The following is a 23,952-nucleotide window of genomic DNA, read 5'->3' as shown; positions in this document are numbered from 1 at the left end:
ATATACTGTAAAAGAAGAATAATATAGGTGGTTTTCCCCAAAGGCTTTCTGTTTATGGGAATACCTAAAAAACTAAAAAATTTAAGCAATTAAAAATTAAAGTTTTAATACAGATGATCTATAAAAACACAGATATACACAAACATCTATACATATATACACACATTATAGGAGATTTTTTGATGCAAATAAAAATTTTTTTCCACTCAATAAAGAGGTACAATGGATATCTGCACAAAGCCCGGTGATATGCTAACAGACATGTACATTATTAGTCATTTGAAATGAAACTGTAGCAAAATGGAAAATAATAACGGTAAGAACAATTTTCTAATATATAAAGCTTTTTGTAGAACTATAATTTGTGAAAAACTTGTTGAATGTCAAATGTATAGAAATATAACTGCAAATAACTCGGTTAATAATTCATTCAAAAATATTTATTGAGTACCTGATTTATGTTAAACACTGCTGTTGACACTAGAAATGGAGCTTTCAAGAAGACTCATGTCAAGAGGTGTATTTACTGGAAATTTAATGAAGCTTAAGCTTTGGGTTCTAGAAAGGGCTCCTAGCAGTGTGTTCACAGGGTCATATGTTTTCATATCTGTCAGCTTCCTTAAGTTTTTACTTTGTTGTGATCCTTTTTATAAAGAAGTATTTTTTTCTTTACTTTGTGTATATATATATATGTATATAAGGTAGACCATGCGTATGTGTGCTCAGTCACTTGAGTCGTGTCTGACTCTTTGCAACCCCAGGCACTGCAGCCTTCCAGGCTTCTCTGTCCATGGGAGTCTCCAGGTAAGAATTCTAGAGAGGACTGCGGTGCCCTCCTCCAGGGGGTCTTCCCTACACAGGGACTGTGGGCTGATTCTTTCCCACTGAGCCACCAGGGAAGCCTATAATGTAGATCATATATATAAATATATATATATGTAATTTCTATATTTTTATTTTTAAATACAGTCCCCAAAATTACATGTTTCAGGCTTCAAAATACCTGAATTTATTTCCCCTGATGTGGTTTTACAGCTTAATGGGAGAAAAAGACAAAGAATAACTCAATTAGTATAAAACAAAGTAAAAGTTACACATACAATGCTATGGACTATACTGTGGGTACCTCAAACCCAGGCTAAAAGATCAGAGACACCCTCTAGGATGAAGTCATGTTTAAGCTGAAACATGAATGAAGTGAAAGCAAGCTAGGCAAAGAAGGGAAGCATTTCAGGAAGGAAAATAATTTTCAATAAGACTCAAGGTCAAATGGGAGTGTTATATCATAGCTAAGTTCCTGAACTGTAAGTATAGACTACAGGCAGGGAAGTAGAGATAAATGGGACTGGAGAGGGAATCAGAGGCCAGATTGTGTATGACTTTATGTACAATATAAACATACACACAGAAGAACTGTACAAAAAAGATCGTCACAACCAAGATGATCACGATGGTGTGATCACTCACCTAGAGCCAGACATCCTGGAATGTGAAGTCAAGTGGGCCTTATAAAGCATCACTACGAACAAAGCTAGTGGAGGTTATGGAATTCTAGTTGAGCTGTTGCAAATCCTGAAAGATGATGCTGTGTAAGTGCTGTACTCAATATGCCAGCAAATTTGGAAAACTCAGCAGTAGCCACAGGACTGGAAAAGGTCAGTTTTCATTCTAATCACAAAGAAAGGCAATGCCAAAGAATGCTCAAACTTCCACACAATTGCACTCATCTCACACGCTAGTAAAATAATGCTCAAAACTCTCCAAGCCAGGCTTCAGCAATACATGAACTGTGAACTTCCAGATGTTCAAGCTGGTTTTAGAAAAGGCAGAGGAACCAGAGATCAAATTGCCAACATCCATTGGATCATTGAAAAAGCAAGAGAGTTCCAGAAAAACATCTATTTCTGCTTTATTGACTATGCCAAAGCCTTTGACTGTGTGGATCACAATGAACTGTGGAAAATTCTAAAAGAGATGGGAATACCTGACCACCTGAACTGCCTCTTGAGAAATCTATATGCAGGTCAGGAAGCAACAGTTAGAACTGGACATGGAACAACAGACTGGTTCCAAATAGGAAAAGGAGTATGTCAAGGCTGTATATTGTCACTCTGCTTATTTAACTTATATGCAAAGTACATCATGAGAAACGCTGGACTGGATGAAGCACAAGATGGAATCAAGATTGCCGGGAGAAATATCAATAACCTCAGATGTGGAGATGATACCACCCTTATGGCAGAAAGTGAAGAACTAAAGAGCCTCTTGATGAAAGTGAAAGAGGAAAGTGAAAAAGTTGGCTTAAAGCTCAATATTCAGAAAATGAAGATCATGGCATCTGATCCCATCACTTCATGGCAAATAGATGGGGAAACAGTGGAAACAGTGTCAGACTTTATTTTTCGGGGTTCCAAAATCACTGTAGATGGTGATTACAGCCATGAAATTAAAAGACGCTTACTCCTTGGAAGGAAAGTTATGACCAACCTAGACAGCATATTCAAAAGCAGAGACATTACTTTGCAAACAAAGGTCCGTCTAGCCAAGGTTATGGTTTTTCCAGTAGTCATATATGGATGTGAGAGTTGGACTGTGAAAAAGGCTGAGAGTCAAAGAATTGATGCTTTTGAACTGTGGTGTTGGAGAAGACTCTTGAGAGTCCCTTGGACTGCAAGGAGATCCAACCAGTCCATTCTGAAGGAGATCAGCCCTGGGTGTTCTATGGAAGGAATGATGCTAAAGCTGAAACTCCAATACTTTGGCCACTTCATGCGAAGAGTTGACTCTTTGGAAAAGACTCTGATGCTGGAAGAGATTGAGGGCAGGAGGAAAAGGGGACGACAGAGGATGAGCTGGCTAGATGGCATCACGGACTCGATGGACGTGAGTTTGGGTGAACTCCGGGAGTTGCTGATGGGCAGGGAGGCCTGGCGTGCTGCATTTCATGGGGTCGCAAAGAGTCGGACACGACTGAGTGACAGAACTGAACTGAACAGAACAACATAAAGAATCTAAATTTTGTCCTACTGGGAAAAAGAAACCATGAACATGGAAAAAAAGATGGGTTGAGTAAACCCCCTTGGGCTAGAGGTTTGAAGCTGTCATCAATAATAAAAAATGCAGAACTCTATATAATATATGATGATGATTCAGATTAGGGTGGTGATGTTCGAATAAAGAATACTGGAGAAGGTCAAGCTGTATTTAAGAAGCAAAACTGGTAAGACCTAATGATTGTTTACATATGAGAGTTATAAAAGACTGAAAGATTCTTCCCAGGTTTTTCACTGGACAGTTGATTAGGAAGTGGAACTATTTGTTGGATTTGCAAACACAGATGTAAATAAAACTGCCAGGTTGGGACTATCTGTGAGGAAAATGAAGGGGAAAGAATAAAGAGTTCTCTTTTGGACATTTCAAGCCTGAAATAACTATCAGTCTCCATGTAGAGGTGTTCATTGAGAAACTTGATAAACATGTTAGGATTTTAGAGGAGTAATCCACATAGGAGACAGAAATTTGAAAGTGCTCAGCATATATCTTGAATTTAAGCTATAACCAGTCAAGTGTTAACTATAGATTAAAAAAAGAGATCCAAAGATTGGATTATGGGATATCTTAACATTTATAGTTAGGAAGATAGGTAACTAGCAGAAAAACAGAGGAGAGATGTAAAGTTGGTGTTCCAGAAGCCAAGTAAAGCAAGATTTTCAGGAAGAATAATCAATTTTTTCAAATGTTGGACTTGGTGATATAGAAGTCATTGGAGATCTCTACAAGGGCAATTTCAATGGAGCAAGGGTTAAGAAAGCCTAACGGGAGTGAGTGTGATCCGTAGAGAATGAACAGAAGATAGGAACTGGCATCACCGAGGAGTTTGTTAGCAGAATTTTAATGCGTGTGCATGCTGTGTTGCTCAGTTATCTCTGACTCTTTGCAACCTTATAGACTGTACAGCACCAGGCTCGTCTTCTATGGGATTCTCCAGGCAAGAATACTGGAGTACGTCTCCATGCCCTCTTCCAGGGGATCTTTCCAACCCAGGGATTGAACCTGAGTCTCCTGTGACTCCTGTACAGAGAGCGGATTCTTTACCACTGAGCCACCGGGGAAGCCCAGCAGAATTTCAGGTTGTACTCCAAACCTAAGGTGGTAGGCAGCCTCTAAGATGGAAGCCCCAGTGACTCTTACTTCCTGGTATCTATGTTCTTGTGCAATTCCTTCCCCTTATGGACTGGGCCTAGTAACTACCTTCTAATGAACAGAATACACAGAAGTGATGTGATATTACTTTTGATACTAGGTTACAAGAAAATTCTGGCTCAGTCTTGCTTGCTCCCCCACCACCCTTCTCTCAGCAAGCAGCTATATTGGGAGCTGTCCTGTAGAGAGGACCACATTGCAAAGGACTGATGTCTTCCAGCCAACAGCAAGCAAAGGAGGTGGCCTGACAAAAACCAAGGGAGGGAGCTTGAAAGTGGATTTCTCCCCAGGTCAAGCCTAGAGGTGACTGCAGCCCAGGCCAACACCTTGATTTGAAAGGATGTGAAAGACTCAGCTGGAACATGGCTGTGTTCAAACAATTGTTTATTTTAAGCCACGAAGCTTTGGGAGAATTTATTAAAGTAGCAAGCATAAACCTTCTGAATTAGAATTTAAATTTTAACAAGATTTCCAGACTATTTGTATGTACTGCAGAAGTGCTAAAACAAGACAATTTCAGTGACATACTTTGTAATAGATACTGGAGGACGTGTAATAAAGAAAATTTTACTAGACAGGTATCCATTTGTAAAAATGATACTACACTTATATACTAATAAGAAAAATTGTACATAGAAAAGAAAATGGTGATACAGGAGAAAGGACAACTGATATTATCTGACAAGTCTTTACTTATCATTTGGAATTTTAAATATTTAATCCAGAAGATACTATATCTGATTTTATAAAGGAAGTTTAGATATTTGCATCTGAATTTATTTAAACTGGGCTTCCCTGGTGGCTCAGAGGTTAAAGCATCTTCCTGGAATGCGGGAGACCCAGGTTCAATCCCTGGGTCAGAAAGATCCCCTGGAGAAGGAAATGGCAACCCACTCCAAATATTATGACTATTAGAACTATTTAAATACTTAAAATTGTACCATTCATTTATATTACTTATTTAATGATTATAATGTTAAAAGTAATGACAGCAAAAGTTTAGAGGCTATGGTGCTCTTCAGAGTGATAATTCATTTTATATAATTTACTTGTTGAAATCAATTAATAAGCACTTACATCATCTACCACATGACTAGAACTCTGCTAGTTTTTATGGGAGACAAAAACAACAAAAGAAACCGTATTTGTCTCTATCTATTTACTCTAAGTCTCTCTTAGAAAAGAATTTATTTGAGTTGACCATCAGTGCTACAGGACTTAAGGGAGAACTAATTCTAGGTTTCAATATTTAAAGAATAAAAGGTGAAAATAAGAGTGAGTGTGGCCTTGAAGATTTGCAGGTGTGGGGGGAGATGTTTTAGGAAGGGTGAAATGTATCATAGCATGGGTGTGATATGCTGGAGGAATGGAGAGAAAACCAGTTTAATTCACAGGTTACAGAATAAAAGGAAAAGAGACAGAAAGCAGGGATCTGGGAAACTTTTCATAATCCGGACTGGAAGATATTTGGCTACAAAAAGGCAATGGATATGAAATGAAGTTTTAACAAGTTTAATTAAAGGAGTTAAGTAACAGAAGATCTTAAAGATGACTCCAAATTCTAACCTAGGGATACAGATTTACTTATAAATTTGGGTTGATTGCAAATACCCACATAGGTGTTTAGAGCACTTTCCAACTATTAGCATATAATTCTTAATAACAAATTGAGTATTGCCTGCTATATAAACACATTAGTTAAAATCTACACTATTCCATAAGATTTAAAAATGAACATGCATATTAGAATCTTATTTTCATTTCCTATATCCATGAATATATAGTAATAAAATGAATATGGCTCTCTTTCTTTTGAATATGCATATATATGTACATAAATATAATGTTATTCATATGCCATATTATACATGTATTAATGTGTAAACATACATATACACATCCAAGCTAAATAATGTATGTGTGTGTTATGAGCTGAATTGTGTCCCCTCAAACTTTATATGTTAAAGTCCTAACCTCCAGTATATCAGAATGTAACTATATTTGGAGACATGTCCTTTAAGAGGTAATTAGGATAAAACAAGGTCATATGAGTAGGCTCTAATCCAATATGACTGGTGTCTTTAGAGAAAGAGATCAGGACATGAGCAACACAGAAGGAAGGACAAGTATGTGCAGATAGAGGAGAAGACAACCATCTACAAATGAAGAAAAGAGGCCTCAGAATGAAATCCATACTGTTGATAACTTGATCTTGCATTTTGAGCTTTCAGAACTGTCAGAAAATAAACTTCTGTTGTATAAACCAACCAATTTGCTTTATTTTACTATGGCAGCCTTAGGAAACTAAATAATATGTTTGCCATAAGCAACTTCATATCAGTGTAGTTGATGTTAAAGTGAATTGGAAAAATAAAAAAAAACTGGCAGCAAGAATTTAAAAGAGTACTGTTGCCCTTATATACCTGTAATCACACACAGTTTCAAGATAAACATAAGATCAAAAATAGGATGTCAACTAATTTCAAAAGGTTTGTGTCTAAGCTACCATATTAATGCAGCTATCTCCATTCAACATACTAACATACATAACTTGAAGCATATGGACTTTATTATCACTGCTTCAGACCGAAAACATTAAGAACTAGTTTGATTGAAATCTGCCCCAGTTACAAAGTAAATACAAACACCATAAATGTGAAAAAGGCCAATATAACAATTTAACTCAATTAAGGAGATTCAAAATAAATTATATGCACGTGTCAGTGTTCTGAAGTGGACACATAATCTATAAGACTTCAACACAAGGTCAAGAGTAGTTCTTAATGGGGAAAGAGAAATTCAGAAACTGCTGGGGAAAAAGTATCTTTTACAGAAATAAATAGTCATCTATTTATGCCATCTCTTTATAAATTGCACTAAAAATGTTACAACTGGTTTGTTTTGTAAATACCTCATGAGATACTTACTTAGTAAAACATTGGATAATGGAAAATTCTGACTTTTAAAGTTTAACCATGTGTAAGTTATTCAAATTGACTTTCACCTAAAGTAATTTCTTCTAGTCTTTGCTAGGTTTTTAACCATTTGAACAGTTTTTCCGTAAGCCTTTCCAAACTTGTGTCTTCTTTTAAGCCAAGTATGGAAAATTCTAGCTCAAAACTAAAATTTTTCAAAAAGTGGAAAAATACACTGAGGCATGTTAATCAATAGTTTCCAAAATACAATCTAGCTTAGAGTATCTATTGATATAAATGATATATCTAATAGTAAATAACCCAATAAACCCCTCAGAAATCACATTATATATGTTAGTATTAAAAAGTAATGAATATTTAGAAAATAGTTCTTTCCAGTGATACTATTGAAGAGATTCTTTTTTTTTCTATATAAAGAGTAAGAAAAACAACAAAGTTATTTAGGTTAGGAAGATTGTCAAAGGGTTTCCACGGTGGCTCAGTGGTTAAGAATCCACCTGCCAATGAAGGAGACTCAGGTTTGATTTCTGGATTACAAAGATCCCTTGCAGATGGAAATAGCAACCCACTTCAGTATCCTTGTCTGGGTAATCTCATGGACAGAGGAGCCTGGCAGGCTATAGTCTGTGCAGTCACAAAAAAGTTGACTACTACTTGGTGATTGAATAACAACAAGATTGTCAAAAGCAAGCATGTTTTTGCTCAGGGTCACTTTCACAAACACTTTCATCCACTGAACTAATTATAAATGATCTGGAAAGTCTGTGGCATTATAAAAATTAAAACGTATACACAAATGCAAATACACAGACACACACACACACATACACACACACACACACAATCTCTGCCCTAGAAGAGTTCCTAAAAAAGTTACAGAAATGAACATGTAAACCAATCCAGGGATACAATGAGCAAAGCAGAACAGTGCAAAAGGCACTCTGGAAACTTCCCGAAAAGAAGAAGGTAGGGTAGATTAACCTGGAAAGAGCATTGAGGAAGGTTATTTGGTAAACTATCTGAAAAAAATGGCACTTCACCACAAATTATCTCTCAAGATCCTTTTACCGCCTACTTTCCATGTCTTCTGAAAAGTCACACAATAAGCCTCCACCACTTACTGCAACCAGGATTGCTCTTATTAATCATCTTATCAGATTAATACTTAAAAGCCCCCACTCCTACCACTTTAACTTCCCAGTGGAGGGAGTTCTATAGGGGCATAAAATAAGATGAAGTTAAAAAGGACACTTGTTGTTCAGTCACTGAGTTGTATCTGACTCTTTGTGACCCTATGAACTGCAGGACACTAGGCTTCCTTCTCCTTCACTCTCTCCCTGACATTGCTCAAACTCACGTCCATTGCACCTGATGCAAAGAGCTGACTGATTAGAAAAGACCCTGATGCTGGGAAAGATTGAAGGCAAGAGGAGATGGGGACGACAGAAGATGAGATGGTTAGAAGGCATCACTGACTCAATGGACATGAGTTTGAGCAAACTCTGGGAGATGGTGAAGAACAGGGCAGCTTGGTGTGCTGCATGCGGTCCATGGGGTCGCAAAGAGTTGGACATGACTGAGCAACTGAACAACAAGAACGACCATTGAGTCAGTGATGCCATGAAGCCATCTCATCCCCTGTTCCCCCCTTCACCTCTTTCCCTCAATTCTAAAAGGACACTAGGGATGGAATTTTCGAAGGAAGTTGCTTTCTTTCATTTCCTGGGCCAACAGATGAACTTGTGGGTTCCTTCTGCTTGGAAGGAGCCCCATGCTATTCATAGCACAGTGTTAACAGTGGCCATTATCCGTGTAGCCCCTATACTTCCAGGGGTATTTCAACAGTCTCAGTGTGTCTGATGCAGAAAGGGAATGCTAAGCTCTGCAGCTAAAGAAGCAGGTAGAACACATCTTGCAGAGTCTTATGTTTTACTTTGAAGGCAACCTTAAGTTGCTGAAAGGTTTTAAGCAGGAAAGTGACACAGTCTGATTTGTGTTTTACATAGATCAATTTTGTGGCAAGGGATAGAATCGATTGGAAGAGGGAGAGGCTGGAGACAAATAGACATGTTAAAAACTCCCGCAGTAAATCAAGCTGGAAATGATAATGGCCTAAACTAATCATAAGAGAAAGAGAGGAAGGAACATATAGGATAGGGGAGACACATTTGATGGCCAGTTTGATGGGAGAAAAGAGATACGGGGAGGGGGGAGAAAAATATTGTACTTGGGTTTATACTTTATTGTCAGATGGGGTTTAAGGAAAAAAATCCTTTTTACTCAAAGTGTTTCAACATCAGTTGTTCCAACATCAATTATTAATTATTCACTATGCTTCCACTGACTTGAAATGTGGGCAACTAATATTTGTTGACTTTCGGCACTGTTAAAATATTTTACATATATATACATATAAATATACACATATAAATCCCTCCATATATGAATGAATATATTTACTGCTCTGTGTATAAAATCTCATTTAATGTTTGGAACAATTCAGTAAGGTAGATTATTGTTCTCATTCTATAAATTAAAAATAAATGTTCAGGCTCTCACAGATAGTAAGTACTATAGTACTTACATAATAGTACTTACTATTGCGGTAAGAAAAGTATCACATTTATAGAGGATAATACAAATATATATTTAAAATTTCAAAATAGATATATTCATTTAATGTTCATTCAGTTAGCATGTGTCAGATATTGTATATAGGTTACAAAGTAATAAAAGATACAGTTCTCCTTGCCTTCATGACCCTTTCAGTTACAAAATAAGCCATTAATATGGAAAGTGAAGTGAATCAAAGCCACCAGATTAAAATAATATGAATAAGAAAGGCAGCAACTACCAAAGAAAAGAGGGATTTATTTGAGCTGAAATCACTGAAGGAAGAATCAGAGGAGGGGCTGGTCTTGAGTTGGGTTTTGAATAAAAAATAACTAGGCAAGAGGAGAGAAGTCTAAAACTGCACTGCTTAGTGCTTAGATAGTCGATAAATATTTGCTGAATGAATAAATGGTTAAGCCTAAAAATAAGGGTCAGAAAAATGAATGAATAAAATGTCTTTAAGAACTAGCCTGCAGTTGAACCTTGGAGAAGGCAATGGCACCCCACTCCAGTACTCTTGCCTGGAAAATCCCATGGATGGAGGAGCCTGGAAGGCTGCGGTCCATGGGGTCGCTAAGAGTCGGATACGACTGAGCGACTTCACTTTCCCTTTTCACTTTCCTGCATTGGAGAAGGAAATGGCAACCCACTCTAGTGTTCTTGCCTGGAGAATCCCAGGGACGGGGGAGCCTGATGGGCTGCCGTCTATGGGGTCGCACAGAGTCGGACACGACTGAAGCGACTTAGCAGCAGCAGCAGCAGTTGAACCTATGACATACAGTATCAAGAAATATTCAGAAGGTTGGTTAGAGTCTGTGAAGGACCTCAAATGCCAAGGTAAGAATCTATTCATACCATGTCCCTAAGCATATGCACAATTACCTCCTATTCTAAAAAACAACCAATTATCTAGACTCCAAAATCCCTTAGTAAGGAGTCATTTATTTACTTTCTTTCTTCTCATCTAACTTGCCTATATGCTGGAAACTTGTCTTCAGTGATAATCTTAAATCGTTCTACTACAATTTAATTCTCCATCCATAAACTTTCCTGGAAATAATGACCTTTGATTTGCCAAATTTCAATGAACACTGCTGTGCAACAGCTGATACTGTTAATGACTCCCTCCTTCTCAAACTACACTACACTCTCTGACTTTTCTTATAATGTGCTTTTCTGGTTTTCCTCATACACTGTTCATGCCGACTTTATTATTTCTGCAATAGGCTGTTCTACCTCCCTTCACTCCTTCCTTAAATACTGATATTCCTTGGGGTCTAATCCTTGGTGCTTGGCTTTTCTCGTTTGATTTCCCTTATCTGAATGATCTTATCCAATCTCTTGGTCCAAGGACCTTATACAAACTATTTTAAGTCAATGACTCTAGCCTATATTTCTCATACTGTTTTGGACAACTCCTTTGACCCCCACCATCTGTCCCATAGGAAGCTCAATCTTCACAGTTAATTTGATTAATCACCCTTCTTGCAGGACTTACTTCTACTCCTGGTATTTTTATTAATTTTGGTGACACCCAGTTACCTATGCTGTACATATGAAGTATCCTATATCTTTCCCTTCCTTTAATCCTTCATGGCTGATCACTTACCAACTTTATTTTTTTAACTCCTAGGTTTTCATTTCTTACTGCTGGAAAACCTACCAATTAGGTTCCCAAGCTTCAGTATTCAGCTAAAGAAATGAATTCTCTATTCAGCTTCCAGAGGCACTAATTATGGGTACACAATAAGTATTCACTGGTTGTACTTAAATGGTAAAAAATACTTACTAGGTACATACTGTGTGTTAAGGACTAACAGTTCAAAAGTAAACAAGAAAAATATATCTTGACATGGATGAAATCAATAAATGAATGAATGGATTGATGGTTAAATGCCAGTATGACCTCAACCCTGATTTTTAGCCCTTAAATGGTTTTCCAGTTCCTGCAGCATAATGGACCCTTTGATGGCTCAACTCGTAGAGCGGAGGCCTATAGACTTCATGAATGTGGACATCCCTAGGTTGCTGGTTTGATTCTGGCTCGAAAGAAGTGCCTTAGTTGCTTGGGGCTTCCCTGGTGGCTCAGATGTTAAAGAATCTGCCTATAATGCAGGAGACTTGGGTTCGATCCTTGGGTCAGGAAGATCCCCTGGAGAAGGGAATAGCTACCCATTCCAGTATTCTTGCCTGGAGAATTCCATGGACAAAGGAGACTGGTGGGCTACAGTCCATGGGGTGGCAAAGAGTAGGACACGACTGAGTGACTAATACTTTCAGCCAACATAGAAGGTCTATAAATACTTCCTTGAATTGGTCTCCTCTTATGTCCTCAAACAATTCACTTGTCATTTCTTACCTTAAAGCTCACTCTCAACACTAAAATGCTTAAAGGTCCATGTATACTCTAATTCATCTTGTGTTTTCCAGCCTTTATCAAGGCTGAATTTTTTGTTTTTTCCTACCAGGAATGTTGATTCTGTATCCTTTCATTCCAACAACTTCATTTGCTTAGTTGCCCTTCAGGATTTGACTTTAGGCATGATCCTTTAGGGACCCCCACCCCAAGAAGCCTTCCCTGACACCTTCTACTAAGCTTAGATTTGAATTCACTCCCTTTCCACTCACTTTTGTTGAAATTCTATGCATAGCTCTATTATATCACATCTGTTTATATCTCACTCTCCCTAACCAGACTGTTAGCCTCCCAAGGCAGAATTATGTCTACTTAATCTTTAAATTCCCAGTTTCTAGCATAGTGCCTTGACCATTAAAGGCTATAAAATGTTTATGGACTAAATATATGAAGCTATATTTTATTTAATTAAGAAATTAACAAAGTTCAGACAGAGATGACAACTCTTCCTCAAAAGCTTAAGGCTTAACAGAAGAAATAGCTTGTAAGCAAATAATTATACAAATAAACAACAAATTAGTTTTTTATACAGGGTTTAACATAAGCAATATTGGTGTTTTAGATCTGCTGCCAGTGATACAAGGAAGGATAGAAAATGAAGGCAGAAAAAGGAGCCTAGAGTTTAGGATATGAAGAAATAAGGACTCGAAGGAGGTAGTCAAATAATCTTTTGTTACATATTTTCACACATCAAACCATTCTTTTCTAACATTCCATAATTTTATCTCTTTTGTATATTTTCATATCCCCTTGGATATTAAAAGTCAGTAATATAAATTTCTGATCATAAGAACCCACTATTATGATGCTTAACATTAAAGTACCTGAATATGGTCAAGGTATCTACTAGAAAAGATGTCTTGCTTTTTTTTAATTAATTTATTTTTTATTGCAGGATAATTGTTTTACACAATTTTGCTGTTTCCTGTCAAACCTCAACATGAATCAGCCATAGGTATACATTTATACCCTCCCTTTTGAACCTGCCTCCCATCTCCCTCCCCGTCCCACCCACCTAGGTTGATACAGAGCCCCTGTTTGAGTTTCTTCAGCCATACAACAAATTCCTGTTGGCTATCTATTTTACTTATGGTAATGTAAGTTTCCATGTTACTCTTCCCACACATCTCACTCTCTCCTCCCCTCTCCCCATGTCCATAAGTCTATTCTCTATGTCTCTTTCTCCACTGCTGACCTTTAAATAAATTCTTTAGTACCATTCTTCTAGATTCCATATATAAGCGTTAGAATACGATATTTATCTTTCTCTTTATGACTTAACTTCACTCTGTATAATAGGTTTTGGGTTCAACTACTTTATTAGAACTGACTCAAATGCATTCCTTTTTATGGCTGAGTAATAAAAAGAGTATGTCAAGGCTGTATATTGTCACCCTGCTTATTTAACTTATATGCAGACTACATCATGAGAAACGCTGGACTGGAAGAAACACAAGCTGGAATCAAGATTGCCAGGAGAAATATCAATAACCTCAGATATGCAGATGACACCACCCTTATGGCAGAAAGTGAAGAGGAACTCAAAAGCCTCTTGATGAAAGAGGAGAGTGAAAAAGTTGGCTTAAAGCTCAACATTCAGAAAATGAAGATCATGGCATCTGGTCTCATCACTTCATGGGAAATAGATGGGGAAACAGTGGAAAAGTGTCAGACTTTATTTTTGGGGGCTCCAAAATCACTGCAGATGGTCACTGCAGCCATGAAATTAAAAGACGCTTACTCCTTGAAAGAAAAGTTATGACCAACCTAGATAGCATATTCAAAAGCAGAGACATTACTTTGCTGACTAAGGTCCGTCTAGTCAAGGCTATGGTTTTTCCTGTGGTCATGTATGGATGTGAGAGTTGGACTGTGAAGAAGGCTGAGTGCCGAAGAATTGATGCTTTTGAATTGTGGTGTTGGAGAAGACTCTTGAGAGTCCCTTGGACTGCAAGGGGATCCAACCAGTCCATTCTGAAGGAGATCAGCCCTGGGTGTTCTATGGAAGGAATGATGCTAAGGCTGAAACTCCAGTACTTTGGCCACCTCATGCGAAGAGTTGACTCATTGGAAAAGACTCTGATGCTGGGAGGGATTGGGGGCAGGAGGAGAAGGGGACGATAGAGGATGAGATGGCTGGATGGCATCACTGACTTGATGAACGTGAATCTGAGTGAATTCCGGGAGTTGGTGATGGACAGGGAGGCCTGGCGTGCTGTGATTCATGGGGTCGCAAAGAGTCGGACACAACTGAGCGACTGAACTGAACTGAATATTCCATTGTGCATATGTAGCACAACTTTTTAAAAAGATGTTTTATATGAAAACAGATGATAAAAACAAAATCCTTCATCATAGTGACTGTTTCCAATCATTTCACTTCCCAGTGGCTCAGTGGTAAAGAATATGCTTGCCATCGCAGGAGCTAAAGGAGATGCGGATTTGATCCCTGTGTTGAGAAGACCCCCTCGGGGAGGAAATGGATACTCACTTTGGTATTCTTGCCTGGAAAATTCCATAGACAGAGGAGTCTGGTGGGCTACAGTTCATGGGGTTGCCAAGAGTAGGATATGACTGAGCACAATGGCACAATAAAGGTGAAAGGGCTTCTAAATGCAGAAAGTCTGTAAAGCCTTTCTAGATTTGCTGGAATAGTATAATATGACTTTAATATTTGAAATCTTTTATGAAAATGCTAATATTTTGTAGTAACTCATAAAATAAGTTACAAATATAAATATTTCATACGAATTTTATTTGAGAAAGTAGAATTAATAAATTATCTTGCTTGACTATTTAAAAAGAAGCTATCTGTAGGTGAGCATTAGTTCTTAACTGCTTTGTCATAAACTAAATTTTTTTTCAGTAAGAGACTTTTTAAAATAAATTTTTTTTGTCTTCTTAATGTAGCACTGTAAAGGAAAACTTTACCCTAATTAATTTAATAGTTAACCTAGTTGGCTAGTTTAGTAACAGATTAATTTATAAACTCTTCAAGAAACATGTTTTAAAATGGGAAGACATTTCTGCATATAAAAATTATTGCATCTTTTCCTCACCTTTTCCCCATAAATCTAATGAATTCTAGTACCAATGAAAATTCCTGGATTACTTATCTAAGAAATCTGAGTATCCCTGAAAAGGTGATAGTGAATCAAACAAGTATCCTTTTCCTTCTGTATTCCACCATTTCAACCAAGGCATCATTTAAATATTACATAGCAACTCATTTTAAGCTGTACAAAGAGAATCATTAATTAAGGAATTGCTTCTATATGTGCATCTATATGACAGTGCTGTCTACTTTTTGCCTCTGTGTATTTTGAAGGGCACAGAGAAAAGCATCCAAAATGATGAATGCATTAGAAAAGTAGGGATCTGGAAGAGAGGCATGCATACAAGCCACTTAAGACCAATTCAAGGGACTTCTCTGGTGGTCCAGGGGTTAAGAATTCGCCTACCAATGCAGGGGGCATGGGTTTGATCCCTGGTTCAGGAGGATCCCACATACCTCAGAGCAACTAAGACCGTGCGCCACAACTAATGAAGCCCTTGCGCCTAAAGCCTGTGCTCCGAAGCAAGAGAAGCCATTGCAATCAGAAACCTGCACACTGCAACCAAGAGTAGCTTCCACTCTCTGCAACTAGAGAAAGCCTGCATGCAGCAGGCAAGAGTAAAAATAAGTAAGTAAATATATATGCTATATATAGAGAGACCAATTCAAATGCTATTTCTCTTTTACTTTCTACTTTGAACATGATGGCTTAGCAAGTGTTTCATGTTTTAAAAGGCACTTCATTTTTTGACACCTTTGATGACAGACATCCTTCCTTGTGCAGTGTATCCAGAGTCTACAGGTTGAGAACAGGAAGCTCCTAAACCACTCTAATAATAAGACTATGGAATAGATACTTGTGATAACTCCTGGCCTACAGATTTCACCAAGAATGGTAAATTTTAAACCTCTGGAAATTTAGAAATGTTATGAAATTTTCCCTCCCCCTAAAGAATAAAAAACAGTGCAAGTAGAGTGACCTAAAGTAGGTAAATTCCTAAAATCCTTTTCATCATATCAAATTCTGAATTTTGAAAATGGGTTGGTACATTTAATAATTAATAATCATATTTACTGTTGTGCTCTTGTTCAGTCACTCAGTCATGTCCGACTTTGTGAACCCATGGAACTGCACAACACCAGGCTTCCCTGTCCATCACCAACTCCCAGAGCTTGCTCAGACTCATGTCCATTGAGTCGATGATGCCATTCAACTATCTCATCCTCTGTCATCCCCTTCTCCTCAATTTTTTCCAGCATCAGGGTCTTTTCCAGTGAGTCAGTTGTTCACATCAGGTGACCAAAGTATTGGCGCTTCACCTTCAGCATCAGTCCTTCCAATGAATATTCAGGCCTGACTTCCTTTAGGATGGACTTGTTGGATCTCCTTGCAGTCGAAAGCACTCTCGAGAGTCTCCTCCAACACCTCAGTTCAGCAGCATCAACTCTTCGATGCTCAGTCTTCTTTATGGTCCGACTCACAAATCCATGGAACAATAAACTGGTTCCAAATAGGAAAAGGAGTACGTCAGGCTGTATATTATCACCCTGCTTATTTAACTTATATGCAGAGCACATCATGAGAAACACTGGGCTGGAAGAAGCACAAGCTGGAATCAAGATTGCCGGGAGAAATATCTATAACCTCAGATATGCAGATGATACCACCCTTATGGCAGAAAGTGAAGAGGAACTAAGGAGCCTCTTGATGAAAGTGAAAGAGAAGAGTGAAAAAGTTGGCTTAAAGCTCAACATTCAGAAAACGAAGATCATGGCATCCGGTCCCATCACGTCATGGCAAATAGATGGGGAAACAGTGGAAACAGTGCCTGACTTTATATTTTTGGGCTCCCAAACCACTACAGATGGTGATTGCAGCCATGAAATTAAAAGATGTTTACTCCTTTGAAGAAAAGTTATGACCAAGCTAGACATCATATTTAAAGCAGAGACGTTACTTTGTCAACAAAGGTTCCATCTCGTCAATGCTATGGTTTTTCTAGTAGTCATGTATGGATGTGAGAGTTGGACTATAAAGAAAGCTGAGCGCAGAAGAATTGATGCTTTTGAACTTCGGTGTTGAAGAAGACTCTTGAAAGTCCCTTGGATTACAAGGAGATCCAACCAGTCCGTCCAAAAGGAGATCAGTCCTGGGTGTTCATCAGAAGGCCTGATGTTGAAGCTGAAACTCCAGTACTTTGGCCGCCTGATGCGAAGAGCTGACTCATTTGAAAAGACTGTGATGCTGGGAAAGATTGAGGGCAGGAGGAGAAGGGGGTGACAGAGGATGAGATGGTTGGATGGCATCACTGACCCAATGGATATGGGTTTGGATGGACTCCGGGAGTTGGTGATGGACAGGGAGGCCTGGCGTGCTGCTGTTCATGGGGTCACAAAGAGTCGGACATGGCTGAGTGACTGAACTGAACTGAACTGAACTAGGTTTGTCATAGCTTTTATTCCAAAGAAGAAAACAGTGATACATTATAGAATAATTTAACTTGTTTAGAAATGCATAGATTTGCCCTATCTAACGTTTACGATCTCTTTACGAAATGAGTAGGGCAGACATCACTGGAGCTACCTCAAAGATGACAAGCTAAGGTACAAAGAGGAAAACAACTTGCCCAAGGGCACAGAATAATATGAAAAGGGATTGCGACCACCAACATCTTTTGACACCTCGCATAATTTTTTTTCTGACAGAATTTATTTAATTGAGACAATTAACAGTTTCAGATTAGAAGTCTCACTCATGCTTATTCATAGCTTAATTCAGATTAGTCAATTTTTAAAGTTTTAAATCCTCCATTAACCAACTCAGAGAGCATTAGAATTTAGAGAGAATCTCTCAGGTGAAAAATGTTCAAAAGGAAAAATATATATATATATCGAAGAAAAACACCATGTTCTGAGGGAGGCGCATAAAGATGGCGGAGGAATAGGACGGGAAGACCACTTTCTCCCTCACAAATTCCTCAAAAGAACATTTCAATGCTGAGCAAACTCCACAAAACAACTTCTGTAGGCTGGCAGAGGACATCAGGCAACCAGAAAAGCAGACCATTGTCTTCAAAAACAGGTAGGAAAAAATATAAAAGACGAAAAAGGAGACAAAGGAGGTGGGGAGGGAGCTCCGTCCCGGGAAGGGAAGCCCGTCCTGGGAAGGGAAGTTTAAGAAGAGAGGTTTCCAAACACCAGGAAACACTCTCCCTGCTGAGTCTGTGGCGAGTCTTGCAAACACAGAGGGCAACATAACAGGAAGGAAAAATAAAGAAATAATTAAAACCAAGAGATTACAAGCCCAACAGTAACTCCCCCAGCAGAAAAGCAGCACAGATGCCTGCATCCGCCATTGGGAAGTGGGGGCAGGGCAGGGACGCACGGGAGGCGCGGGCTGCAGTGCTTTGTAAGAATCGGGCAGGAACGCCCCACGCGCAACCAGAACGATCTAACTTGGGCTAGCAAACCAGACTGTGGGATAGCTACCGTACGAAAAGCTCGAACATAAGACACCGCCAGGACCGAGCACAGAACAAAGGACGGAACGGAAAAAGCCGGCTGCAGACCATCCCCCGCCGGGGACAGGCAGCCAGAGCCGTAAGGACTGGAAAGGGGCAATTGCAGACCCAGAGAGACTTTACCTACCTAACTGCAAGCAGGCTTCTTTGCTAAGACTTCTGGGGGTGCTGGACAGTCACAATCTGCCTCACGGGGGACGCCAGTGGTCCACCGAGAAAGCTTAGCAGCAGCGGCAGAAAAGGTGACAAGCCGCGGCGATCACGCTCGCCAAACTCCTGAGCTACTCGGACTTGGGAAGGGCACAAAGCGAAGTCCCAGCCGAATCTGTGCCTCTGAGGGCTGCCTGAGCGCCGAACCTGAGCGGCTTGGACCGGGGAAGTGCACGCAGCCTAGGGCCGGCCCCAGACGGTTCCCGGCTGTGCATCGTAGAGCCGGAGCGGTTTGTGCGCCGCGAGAAGGGACAGGTCAAGCGGGGCTGAGACACTGTGTGCACACAACAGTGCTATTTGTTTGCAGCATCCCCCCTCCCCACAGCGCAACTGAACTAGTGAGCCTGAAAAACCAGCAAACGTAAGAAGTTAAACAGAGGGAACCACCTTGGAAGTAATCCCACACGGCCCAAAAGATCAGAGAAGGGCCAGATATATTTTTACTATTTTTAAAATCATTCTTTTTTTTTTTTTCTTTTTTTCTTTTTTTTTTCTAACTTTTTTTTTAATTGTTAAGTCTTCTATTTCTCCTCTAATTTTTATTACTATAACCTATTATTACTATTTTAAAAAAAAAGACTTTTTTTTTTTTTTTTAAGGCAAACACCATATATAGCCTTTGGATGGTTGTTGGTGGGTTTTTTTTGTTTGTTTGTTTTGTTTTTTTTTGTTTGTTTGTTTTGTTTTTTTTTGTTTGTTTTTTTAATAATTCTTGTTTTTTTTTTTTCTTTCTTTCTTTCCTCCTTTTTCCTTCTGCTTCTTTTCTTTAATATTGTATTTTTGAAAATCCAACCTCTACTCTAGATTTTTAACCTTTGCTCTTAGGTTTTCGTTGTCAATTTTGTACATTTAAAAACCCAAACTTCACTACCCAAGTTTACCTGAGAGCGAGATTACTGGCTTGACCACTCTCTTCTCCTTTGGACTCTCCTTTTTCTCCACCAGGTGGCCTCTGTCTCTTTTCTCCCCCATCTCTTCTCTATCCAACTCTGTGAATCTCTGTGTGTTCCAGATGGTGGAGAACACCTAAGGAACTGGTTACTGGCAGGATTTTTCTCTCTCCTTCTCATTCCTCTCTCTTATCCTCCTGGTCACCTCTGTCTACTTCCTCCCTCTCCTCTTCCCGGTATAACTCAGTAAATACCTCTGAGCGGTCCAGACTATAGAGCGCACATAAGGAAGTGACTACTGGCTAGCTTGCTCTCTCCTCTTTTGATCTCACAGCATCTCATTCCAGTTACCTCTAACTACCCCCTCCATCTTCTCTTCTCCTTGTAACTCAGTGAACCTCTCTGAGTGTCCCTCAATGTGGAGAAACTTTTCATCTTTAACCTAGATGTTTTATCATCGGTGCTGTATAGATGGAAAAGTCTAGAGGCTACTGTAAAAATAAAACTGAAGACCAGAAGCAGGAGGCTTAAATCCAAAGCCTGAAAACATTAGAGAACTCTTGAATTTAGGGAACATTAAGCAATAGGAGCTCATCAAATGCCTTCATACCTACACTGAAACCAAGCTCCACCCAAGGGCCAACAAGTTCCAAAACAAGACATACCACTCAAATTCTCCAGCAACACAGGAACACTCCCCTGAGCTTCAATATACAGGCAGCTCAAAATTATTCCAAAACCTTTGACGTCTCATAACACATTACTGGTCACTCCACTGCACTCCAGAGAGAAGAAACCCAGCTCCACCCACCAGAACTCCAACACAAGCCTCCCTAACCAGGAAACCTTGACAAGCCACTGATAGAAACCCACCCACAGTGAGGAACCTCCATAATAAAGAGAACTCCACAAATTACCAGAATATAAAAAAACCACCCCAAACGCAGCAATATAACCAAGATGAAGAGACAGAGGAATACTCAGCAGGTAAAGGAACAGGAGAGTTGCCCACCAAACCAAACAAAAGAGGAAGAAGTAGGGAATCTACCTGAGAAGGAATTCCAAATATTGATAGTGAAAATGATCCAAAATCTTGAAATCAAAATGGAATCACAGATAAATAGCCTAGAGACAAGGATTGAGAAGATGCAAGAAAGGTTTAACAAGGACCTAGAAGAAATAAAAAAGAGTCAAAATATAATGAATAATGCAATAAATGAGATCAGAAACACTCTGGAGGCAACAAATAGTAGAATAATGGAGGCAGAAGATGGGATTAGTGAAATAGAAGATAGAATGGTAGAAATAAATGAATCAAAGAGGAAACAAGAAAAACGAATTAAAAGAAACGAGGACAATCTCAGAGACCTCCAGGATGATATGAAATGCTCCAACATTCGAATTATAGGAGTCCCAGAAGAAGAAGACAGAAAGAAAGATCATGAGAAAATCCCTGAGGAGATAATAGTTGAAAACTTCCCTAAAATGGGGAAGGAAATAATCACCCAAGTCCAAGAAACACAGAGAGTTCCAAATAGGATAAACCCAAGGCGAAACACCCCAAGACACATATTAATTAAATTAACAAAGGTCAAACACAAAGAACAAATATTAAAAGCAGCAAGGGAAAAACAACAAATAACACACAAGGGGATTCCCATAAGGATAACAGCTGATCTTTCAATAGAAACTCTTCAGGCCAGGAGGGAATGGCAAGACATACTTAAAGTGATGAAAGACAATAACCTACAGCCCAGATTACTGTACCTAGCAAGGATCTCATTCAAATACGAAGGAGAAATCAAAAGCTTTACAGACAAGCAAAAGCTGAGAGAATTCAGCACCACCAAACCAGCTCTCCAACAAATTCTAAAGGATATTCTCTAGACAGGAAACACGAAAAGGGTGTATAAACCCGAACCCAAAACAATAAAGTAAATGGTAACTGGATCATACTTATCAATAATTACCTTAAACATAAATGGGTTGAATGCCCCAACCAAAAGGCAAAGACTGGCCGAATGGATACAAAAACAAGACCCCTCTATATGCTGCTTACAAGAGACCCACCTCAAAACAAGGGACACATACAGACTGAAAGTGAAGGGCTGGAAAAAGATATACCACGCAAATAGAGACCAAAAGAAAGCAGGAGTGGCCATACTCATATCTGATAAAATAGACTTTAAAACAAAGGCTGTGAAAAGAGACAAAGAAGGCCATTACATAATGATCAAAGGATCAATCCAAGAAGAAGATATAACAATTATAAATATATATGCACCCAACATAGGAGCACCGCAATATGTAAGACAAATGCTAACAAGTATGAAAGAGGAAATCAACAATAACACAATAATAGTGGGAGACTTTAATACCCCACTCACACACATGGACAGATCAACTAAACAGAAAATTAACAAAGAAACGCAAACTTTAAATGATACATTAGATCAATTAGACCTAATTGATATCTATAGGAACTTTCACCCCAAAACAATGAATTTCACCTTTTTTTCAAGTGCTCATGGAACCTTCTCCAGGATAGATCACATCCTGGGCCATAAATCTAAACTTGATAAATTCAAAAAAATCAAAATCATTCCAAGCATCTTTTCTGACCATAATGCATTAAGATTAGACCTCAATTACAGGAGAAAAACTACTAAAAATTCCAACATATGGAGGTTGAACAACACACTTCTGAATAACCAACAAATCACAGAAGAAATCAAAAAAGAAATCAAAATATGCATAGAAACTAATGAAAATGAAAACACAACAACCCAAAACCTGTGGGACACTATAAAAGCAGTGCTAAGAGGAAAGTTCATAGCAATACAGGCATACCTCAAGAAACAAGAAAAAAGTCAAAAAAATAACCTAACTCTACACCTAAAGCAACTAGAAAAGGAAGAACTGGAGAACCCCAGAGTTAGTAGAAGGAAAGAAATCTTAAAAATTAGGGCAGAAATAAATGCTAAAGAAACAAAAGAGACCATAGCAAGAATCAACAAGGCCAAAAGCTGGTTCTTTGAAAGGATAAATAAAATTGACAAACCACTAGCCAGACTCATCAAGAAGCAAAGAGAGAAAAATCAAATCAATAAAATTAGAAATGAAAATGGAGAGATCAAAACAGACAACACAGAAATACAAAGGATCATAAGAGACTACTATCAGCAGTTGTATGCCAATAAAATGGACAACGTGGAAGAAATGGACAAATTCTTAGAAAAGTACAATTTTCCAAAACTGAACCAGGAAGAAATAGAAAATCTTAACAGACCCATCACAAGCACGGAAATTGAAACTGTAATCAGAAATCTTCCAGCAAACAAAAGCCCAGGTCCAGACGGCTTCACAGCTGAATTCTACCAAAAATTTCGAGAAGAGCTAACACCTATCCTACTCAAACTCTTCCAGAAAATTGCAGAGGAAGGTAAACTTCCAAACTCATTCTATGAGGCCACCATCACCCTAATACCAAAACCTGACAAAGATGTCACAAAAAAAGAAAACTACAGGCCAATATCACTGATGAACATAGATGCAAAAATCCTCAACAAAATTCTAGCAATCAGAATCCAACAACACATTAAAAAGATCATACACCATGACCAAGTGGGCTTTATCCCAGGGAGGCAAGGATTCTTCAATATCCGCAAATCAATCAATGTAATTCACCACATTAACAAATTGAAAAATAAAAACCATATGATTATCTCAATAGATGCAGAGAAGGCCTTTGACAAAATTCAACATCCATTTATGATAAAAACTCTCCAGAAAGCAGGAATAGAAGGAACATACCTCAACATAATAAAAGCTATATATGACAAACCCACAGCAAACATTATCCTCAATGGTGAAAAATTGAAAGCATTTCCCCTAAAGTCAGGAACAAGACAAGGGTGTCCACTTTCACCGCTACTATTCAACATAGTTCTGGAAGTTTTGGCCACAGCAATCAGAGCAGAAAAAGAAATAAAAGGAATCCAAACTGGAAAAGAAGAAGTAAAACTCTCACTCTTTGCAGATGACATGATCCTCTACATGGAAAACCCTAAAGACTCCACCAGAAAATTACTAGAGCTCATCAATGAAT

The 23,952-nt window shown here is 38.6% G+C and overlaps 1 protein-coding gene across 1 annotated transcript in view; it reads right to left on the bottom strand.

Annotated features, from left to right (window-relative positions):
* Positions 1 to 23,952, bottom strand: part of SOX5 (SRY-box transcription factor 5) — an 837,625-nt gene that overhangs the window by 127,086 nt on the left and 686,587 nt on the right. The window lies entirely within an intron of this gene.

The sequence above is a fragment of the Capricornis sumatraensis genome, chromosome 4 (genome assembly GCF_032405125.1).
Source record: "Capricornis sumatraensis isolate serow.1 chromosome 4, serow.2, whole genome shotgun sequence".
Lineage (NCBI taxonomy): Eukaryota > Metazoa > Chordata > Mammalia > Artiodactyla > Bovidae > Capricornis > Capricornis sumatraensis.
Note: the sequence above shows the minus strand (reverse complement) of the source record. Positions and strands in the feature narration are given on the sequence as shown.